At 40.3% G+C, this 9,356-nt stretch overlaps 1 pseudogene across 1 annotated transcript; it reads left to right on the top strand.

The window, feature by feature from the left end:
* Positions 1–7,928: 7,928 nt before the first annotated feature.
* Positions 7,929–9,101, top strand: LOC308511662 (SERPINE1 mRNA-binding protein 1-like; annotated as a pseudogene). Its single transcript has one exon. The product of its transcript is annotated as an SERPINE1 mRNA-binding protein 1-like (transcript).
* Positions 9,102–9,356: the final 255 nt, after the last annotated feature.

The following is a 9,356-nucleotide window of genomic DNA, read 5'->3' as shown; positions in this document are numbered from 1 at the left end:
ACTTCCAAGTTCATTCTATGAAGCCAGCGTCACTGTAATACCAAAACCAGATAAAGAAAACACAATGAAAGAGAATTACAGGCCAATATCCATCATGAACATAGATGCCAAAATCCTCAACAAAATTCTAGCAAATCAGACCCAGCAGTACATCAGAAAGATCATACACCATGACCAACAAGTAGGATTTATCCCAGGGATGCAAGGATGGTACAATATCCGCAAATCAGTAAACGTGATACATCACATAAACAAATTGAGAGCTAAAAATCACAGTCATATCAATTGATGAAGAAAAAGCATTTGACAAAATCCAACAGGCTTTCTTGATAAAAACTCTCAGCAAGGTGGAAATAGAGGGCTCACACTTCAATATAAAAAAGTCTTATATGACAAAAATGCAACCAACATTACACTCAATGGGCAAAAACTAAACTTATTTTTCTTAAAAACAGGAACAAGACAGGGATGCCCACTTTCTCCACTCCTGTTTGATATAGTACTGGAAGTGCTAGCCATTGTGGTCAGAGAAGAAGAAGAAATAAAAGGCATCCAAATTGGAAAAGAAGAAATAAAACTGCCCTTTTTCGTAGATGACATGATACTATACATAGAAAACTCCAAAGACTCCATCAAAAAACTACTAGAATTAGTGAATGAATTTGGCAATGTAGCAGGACACAAAATTAACACCCAGCTATCTATGGTCTTTTTAATACACCAATTATGAACTCAGAGAAAGAGAAATGAAAAAAAAAACAACAATCCTATTTACCATTGCTTCAAAACAATTAAGATACCTAGGAATAAACTTAACTAAGGAGTTAAAAAACCTGTACTCAGACAACTACGGGACATTGAAAAAAGAGATAGAGGAAGACATAAACAAATGGAAGAACATACCATGTTCATGGATTTGTAGAATCAACATCATTAAAATATCCATACTACCCAAAGCAATCTACAGATTCAATGCAATCCCCATTAAAATAACAACGGCATATTTCAAAGATCTAGAACAAACTTTCCAAAAATTCATCTGGAAGAAAAAAAGTCCCCGAATACCCAAAGCAATCCTGAGAAAGAAGAACAAAGTTGGAGGGATCACAATACCAGATATCATGCTATATTACCAAGCCTTGGTTCTCAAAACTGGCTGGTTCTGGCACAAGAACAGACATATAGACCAATGGAACAGAACAGAGAGCCCAGAAATGGACCCAAGCCATTATGATCAATTAATATTTAACAAAGGTGGCAAGAACATACCATGGAGTCAAGACAGTCTCTTCAATAAATGGTGCTAGGAAATTTGGTCAAATACATGCAAAAAATGAAACTAGACCACCAACTTACACCATACACAACAACAAACTCAAAATGGCTAAAGGACCTAAACATAAGATGGGAAACCATAAATACCCTACAAGACTCCATAGGCAGCAAAATCTCAGACATAAGCTGAAGCAATATCTTTACAGACACAGCTTCTAGGACATTGGAGATTAAGGAGAAAATAAACAAATGGGAATACATCAAAATAAAAAGCATCGTGACAGCAAGAAACCATACCATCAACAAAACAGCAACAAAGTCCACTGCATGGGAGAACATATTTGCCAATGATATTTCTGATAAGTGTTTAATCTCCAACATTTACAGACAACTCATAAAACTTAACAAAAGGAAGATAAACAACCCAATCAAAATATGGGCAACGGATCTAAATATATACTTTTCAAAAGAGGGCATAAGGAAGGCATGTGAAAACATGCTCAAAGTCACTAATCATCCAAGAGATGCAAATCAAAACAACAATGAAATACCATCTCACACCTGTCAGAATAGCTATCATCAACAAATCAACAAAAGACAAGTGTTGGTGAGGATGTGGAGAAAAAGGAACCCTCGTGCACTGCTGGTGGGAATGCAGACTGGTGCATCCACTGTGGAGAACATTAAGGAGTTTCCTCAAAAAAATAAAAATGGAACTCCTATTTGACCCAGTAATCCCACTTCTAGGAATATATCCCAAGAAACCAGAAACACCAATCAGAAAGGATATATGAACCTCTATGTTAATAGCAGCAAAACTTACCATAGCTAAGATTTGGAAACAGCCTATGTGCCCATCAGCAGACAAGTGGATTAAAATCCTGTGGTACAGCTATACAATGGAATACTATGCTGCAGTAAGAAAGAAGGAAGTCTTACCATTTGCAACAACATGGATGGAACTGGAGAGCATAATGCTAAGCGAAATAAGCCAGTCAGAGAAAGATAAATATCACATGATTTCACTCATATGTGGAATATAATGAACAACATAATCTGATGGACAAAAATAGATCCACAGACAGAGAAGCATTGATCAGACTGTCAAACCTCAGAGGGAAGGTAGGAGAGGGTATGGTTAAGGGAGAGAGATCAACCAAAGTACTTGTATGCATGCCTATAAGCCTAACCAATGGACACAGACACCACGGAGTGATGGCATGAGTCAGGGGGTGGGAGACATTAGGGGGATAAGGACACATAAGTAATACCGTAATCAATAAAGAAAAAATTTTTAAAAATAAACTTATGTTCAATGACATAGAACGAAATCATTGGCCCAAGACAGAAAGGAGAAAGATGCTGATGCTCTCCAGACCGGATCAAACCATTGAAATGTACAGGGAGCAGAATATGTGTACTTTTCTATAAGGTTTCATCAAACCACCCTGGGATAAGGATGAAAACAAGAAGGGAGAGTAAGAATATAAAGGGCCTAGTAGTCTGTCGTACAGGATAAGACTACTGTGGAAGATTGGTAGAACGGGGATGGTTGTTCTAAAAAGCAGGATCACAGTATAGTGTTCCATGGTATAAATGTACTATGCAGCAGTAAAAAAGAAGGATCTCTTACCCTTTGAGAGAGCATGGAGGGTCCTGGGGAGTATTATGCTGAGCGAAATAAGCCAGTCAGAAAAAGACCAGTATCACATGATCTCACTCATATGTGGTATCTAGTGAACAAAATAAACTAGATCCAAAGACATAGAAGCATGGAACAGACTGCAGAATCTCAGAGGGAAGGTGGGGGAGGGTATGTGGGTGGGAAGAGATCAACCAAAGTACTTGTATACATATATGCATAACCCATGGACACAGACAATAGGGTGGTGAAGGCCTGGGGTAGGGGGAGGGTGGGATAGAAGAGGTCAATGGGGGGGGGGGAAGGAACATATGTAATACTTTCAAGAATAAAGAATTTAAAAATAAATAATTAAAAAGTAGGATTAAATCACTGTGGAAGGAAGGGAGCAAATTTCTTAAAGCAAATTTAAATTCCTTTTAGTAAAGTAAAAAAAAAATATGATGTTCTATAAGACAGAATTAAACTCTGTTTTTATAGTTAATAAAGGGCATTGATATGTATTGTCTCATTTGCTTTTTTACTTCACCCTAAAGTTTGGGTCAGACCATCTTTCCACAAAAGCCTCTGAAGTAATTTGCAGCTGCCCTTGATGGTTGCTAAGCAACAGTGTAGCAGCTGCCTAATGTACCTTGCCCTTTTGGTATTAACCCCTGAGTATCTAGAAGGGAAAAATACATACACACATAAAAACTGAGGAGCAAATTGAGACAGTATCATCAAACGCTAGGTGGGAAACTGTGGGAGATAACCACATAGACCTTAAAAATAAAGAGAAGATTGCAAGTAGTTGGAGAATAATAGTTATGTGGAAGAAGCAAAACTCACAAAGGCACAGTCCTATAGAATTAAAGCCTCATGTCCAAGGCCCCACAAGACCTTTGAGTCCTCCTAGACATCCCTAACTAGTGGTGCCTGAACACATTTGGTGAAAAATCAGTAGCTCTAACTTCCTAGGAAATCCATTTCATTTTCCCATAATTCTAGTATTTTTATTTTTATTTTGAGCTTACCTCCCTCCTCCCATAATTTCCACTCAATAGCCCAAGTTCTGTCTTCTAGAGCAGGTTGGCAAACTAGTGCTTGCATATCCACCCCACTCCCTAATTTTTCACAGTGTGAGCTAAGAATGATTTGTACATTGTTAAATGGTCGAAAAAATCAAAAGAAAACATATTTTGTGACATATGAAAAATTATATGAAATTCATATTTCAGTCCATAAATAAAGTTTTGTTGGAACACAGCATGTTCATTCATTTCCATATTGTCTGTGACTATTTTCCTGTTACTGCAGCAGAGTTGAGTGGCTGAAACAAAACCTATGGCTCTCAGAGCCTAAAATATTTACTATCTGCCACTTTATAGAAGTTTGATGATCGCTGGTCTAGAGCAACAAAGAATCAGTTTTGAATAAGACTCTGCTTATGTACGAATGTAATGGGAATGCCAGATATGAAAAGGTGTTTAAAGACCTCACAAAGAATCCCAAATTCTCAAAGGGAGGGAGTGGACTGGTGCCAAAGTCCTCTGAGCTCACAAATGTTAAGCTACTTTTCTTGACGTTGAAAGTTAAGGTGTAGATTTAGCTTGTATGGAATTGTGGGGAGTCTCCAAGAAGAATAAGAGAACAGCTGGGAAAGAAGGCTGAGATCAGAGTGTGAAAGGCCTTGAATACCAAATACTTGGCCATCCTGAAAACAATGGAAGAACCACTACTAGGTTTCAAATTGGGATAGGGTTGAGTGACAGGGTAAAAGAAGTTCAGGAAGATGATTCATGCTTCCAGACATCTCCCTAGTTCTATTCCAGCTCTAGACAAGTTGAAGTGATCTGAGAATTTTAGGTCATTCAGGTCACTGGGGTTCAGAAACATCTCAATATGGGTATCCTAGACTGAACACAATCTAGATGGAAGCCGGGATAGTACAATAAATCAAATAAATATATTGAGTTTGTTTCAAAGGATTTCTATAAGAGTACTCTCATCACATCTTTATCTGATTCTTACTCACTTTTCAGGACCCAACTCAACCATATCTCTGCTGGGGCTCGTGCCCTCCTCTGAACTCTTAAAGCACTTCTTTGTGGTCTTCACTCTACCATGTCTAGTAGTGAAATAACGTTTGTGTGTGAAAATGGCCTATTTCCCCAGAAAAACCTTGAGTTCCTAGAAGAGATCCTAAGTAGTACCTCCCCGTGTTCCCATGGTATCTGGTTGGTTGGTAAAGACATTGATTCAATGAGCTAGTGGTCCCTCTGTGTGGAGAGGTCCTTACTTAGGATACGTCAGGCACTTTGGTAACTGTCTCAGCTGTAGCCTTTCTAAACTGGATAGTCTGGGAAGAGGTGAAACCTAGAGATATATTCCAGCAAGTCCTTAGCTATAATGACCATGCAAATAGCAGCTAGCTCTTTCTGGCTCTGATATCATAAAGACACTGGCTTCCCATCATTCCTGCCTTCATGAGCTCATGGATGAATGCCCTGGTCAGGAAGACAAAGCCCACAATTCTTGTTCCAAGCATCCAGTCCCATTTTCCATGGCCTCTGTTGATCCTGGACCCAGCCTTCAGTCTGGACTCAACAGATTCAAGGCAAAAATAGGCCCTTGGCTGAGAAGGCTGGCTTTCCACAAAGTGCTCTTTCCCCCAACAGCCAAAGCAAATGGTGTTGGCCGGGGCTAAAAGCCAGCCAACTGCTCCTGACCTCGACTGGCCAGCATGAAGGAGGCCCAGGATCAACAATGCATAGACAGTTCTGCTATTTTATTCCTTCTCATTCCTAAAACATCAGATTTCCTTTCAATGAATCAAAACAATGAAATAGAACTAAAGTCAGCTCTAGACTCTAGAAAAAATGTCGAAGACCTCCCATGGGCCTCAATTGCTGAGAGATTCACCTCCACTCTTCTTAGCCTCTTAATCATGCCCAAGTCCAAGAGCCACCTTCTGGAGTCTCTCTGTTTAAACTTATTTGCTCTTTGATCCATTGGTTGTTTAAGGACATGTTGTTTGGGCTCCACGTATTTGTGTTTTTTTTCCCAGTTTTCTTCCTACAGTCAATTTCTAGTTTTGTGACATTGTGGTCAGAAAAGAAGCTTGATATGATTTCAATCTTCTTAAATTTATTGAGGTTTGTTTTGTGGCCTAATATGTGACCTTTCCTGGACAATGTTCCATGTGCACTTAAAAATGCACTTTTCACTTTTTGAATGAAATGTTCTATGCATTTCTATCAAGTCAATTTGATATAATGTGATATTGAAGATAATTATTTCCTTATTTTCTGTCTGGATGATCTATCCCTTGATGTGAATGCAAATTTAAATCCTCTACTATTATGGTACTAGAGGCCCGATGCACGAAATTCATGCAAGAGTAGGCCTTCCTTCCCCCGGCTGCTGACACCAGCTTCCCTCCGGGACCCAGGACCCGGGCTTCCCTCCAGTCACCAGCAGGCACCCGGGACCTGGGCTTCCCTCACAGCCATAGCATCATCCGGAAGGCTGTCCGGAAGGACATTGGAAGGACGTCTGGTCTAATTAGCATATTATGCTTTTATTATTATAGATTACTTTTAATTTCTCCTTTTATAAACATTAATATTTTCTTTATACCAGTATATTTAGGTTCTCATATGTTGAGTGTATAGATATTTGTGATTACTACTATATCCTCTTATTAGATTGAGCCTTTTAAAATTATGTAATGCCCTTTTCTTTGTCTTTTTTCTTTGTTTGAAAGTCTATTTTGTTTGATATGAGCATTGCTACCCCAGCTTTCTTTTTGTTTCTATATGCATGGAATATCTTTTTCCATCCCTCACTTTCTGTCTGTATGGGTCTTCCCATTTGAAATAAGTCTCTTGTAAGCAGCATAAAGATGGGTCCTGTTTTTCCTCTGCTTCCTTAGGGGAGAGGGAGGAGTAATGCAGAAATGAGCTAAGTACCCACTGTTCTTGCTGGCTCCCAGGCCAAGCTGAGAGTCAAAACAGAGTTCAACCAAGCATTTTTCTTGAATTAAGTAGCCAGCCTCCCTTCATCACAGTGGGGCAGGGGCCAGGTTTCAGACACTGGCTGAGAGGGATATGGATAGAGGAAGAAGAGGAAGGGGAAGGAAAAGGATAGTGAGAAAGGCCCGACAGAAAGTGGGAAGTATTTTTTATCTAACATAACAAAAATCTCTCTGAAAGAGTGACTTTTGGCTGATGACTGAGAGTGGAGGATTGGGAAAATCTTATCAGGGGTAAAGCTAGAAAAGTCAGTGATTCTAGAATATTTTCTTGTCAATGCACTTAGAAATCACTCTCCTCTCCCAGGCTTGGGTGAGTTGTTGATTTAGAAAAACCTGGAACTAGAAGGGATTACTATCAAAAGGGAATCATCCTTAATCAGAGATATTCAACATCTGAGTCAAAGTACTAAACCAGAACCCTCTTTGGTATTCAGGTTCCTTCTAATAGTAATTGAAGACATTTGACAATAATACTAAATACCAGGTACTTAGCGCTAAATATGTGTCAGGCAATATTCTATTCCCAAACTATACATCAAGGCACTCCAGGATACCATAGCCAATTCACAGGGGTATTGTAAGATATTTTTAATTTTTGAGGGTAACAACAGAGACATCTGTAGGATGTGATATAAACTATTAAATTTTTGTACACAATTACTTAATAAACAGAAGTGTTAAGTATTTCAGCTCAGGGGTGCTGCAAGGACAATTAGTGACACACTAAGGGCACAGCAAACTAAGAAACTTTGGGAATCTTTGCTATATGCATTATATGAATTATCTCAGACAGTCCTCAAACCTCATGGGGTAGGTCTTAATATTGTTTCCCTTTTATGGATAAAGAAACCAAAGCTTCAAGGTATCCAGCTAAGTGATGGCAAAGCAGAGGTAAGAACTTAGATGTGAATCTTGTGGGAAGAGCTGAAGCAGGCGCTCTTGGCTCAGCATGGCCCACTGCAATCCGCTGGAGGAATGCACCGCGGAGTCACCATCATGCCTGGGCATTTACAGGAAAGCTTCGGCTGCTGCATGGTCACCAACCCATTCGACCAGTTATTTGACGACAAATCAAACCCCTTCAAGGCATTGAAAGCAGCAGAGAACAAGAACAAAGAAGCCGATGGGAGTAGGGGGGCGGGGGCTGTTTTGGGGGCCCTGGAGCCAGGAGCACAACTCAGCCACAGCCCAGACCAACTCCAATGCAGCAGGCAAACAGCTGTGTAAAGAGTCCCAGAAAGAACACAAGAACCCATTGCCTTCCAACGTAGGCATGGCTGACAAGAAAGAGGAGACGCAGCCATGCCTGTGGTGTTTAAGAAAGAAGGAATAACACGTGTTGGAAGAAAACGGGATCAACAACTTCAGGGTGAAGGGAAAAATAATTGATAGGAGACCACAACGGCGACCACCTCATGAACGATGATTTGAAAAGTCACTTGAAGAAAAAGGTGAAGGAGGAGAATTTTAAGTTGATAGACCTATTGTTGACCAGCCTATCCGAGGCCGTGATGGTCTTGGAAGAGGTTGAGGACGAGGTGGACATGGAATGGGACAAGGAGATGGATTTGATTCTCGTGGCAAACGTTAATTTAATAGGCATAGTGTAAGTGATAGATCTTTCTCACATTACAGTGGCCTGAAGCACCAGGAAAAACATGGAGGTAGCGGATCTCACAACTGGGGAACTGTCAAAGATGAATTAACTGACTTGGAGCAACCAAATGTGACCGAGGAAATACCTGAAGTTAAAGAACATCCAGTTGCAAACACTGAAAATAAGGAAATCAAAGTTGAAGAAGTAAAGGAAGAGGGTTCAAAAGAAATGACTTCGGATGAGTGGAAGGCTATTCAAAATAAGGACCAGGCAAAAGTAGAATTTAATATCCAAAAACCAAATGAAGGTACTAATGGTCAGTGGACGAAGGGATTTGTTCTTCATAAGTCAAAGGGTAAAGAGGCTTACGCTGAAGATTCAGTTATGGACCATCATTTCAGAAAGCCAGAAAATGATATAATGTCTCAGCTGGAGATCAATTTTGGAGACCTTGGCTGCCCAGGACATGATGGCAAGGGAGGACAAGGTGGCCGTGGGTGTGCTGGACTGACAAGTCAAGTGCTTCTGCTCCTGATGTAGATGACCCAGAGGCATTCCCAGCTCTGGAATAACTAGCTTCCATAAGACAACCCTGGTTCCTTTGTGGACACTACTTCTCTGAGGTTTTTTTTTTAATATTTTTTATTGATTAAGATATTACATATGTGTACCCTCTACCCCCCCCCCCCGCTCATCCCCTCACCCCGCCCCCCCCCCCCGTTGTCCGTGTCCATTGGTTAGGCCTATATGCTTGCATATAAGTCCTTTGGTTGATCTTTCCCCCTTGCCCCCACCCTCCCCTACCTTCCCTCCAAGGCCCGACAGTC

Source organism: Myotis nattereri (assembly GCF_964212035.1).
Source record: "Myotis nattereri genome assembly, chromosome: X".
Classification (NCBI taxonomy): Eukaryota; Metazoa; Chordata; class Mammalia; order Chiroptera; family Vespertilionidae; genus Myotis; species Myotis nattereri.
Note: the sequence above shows the minus strand (reverse complement) of the source record. Positions and strands in the feature narration are given on the sequence as shown.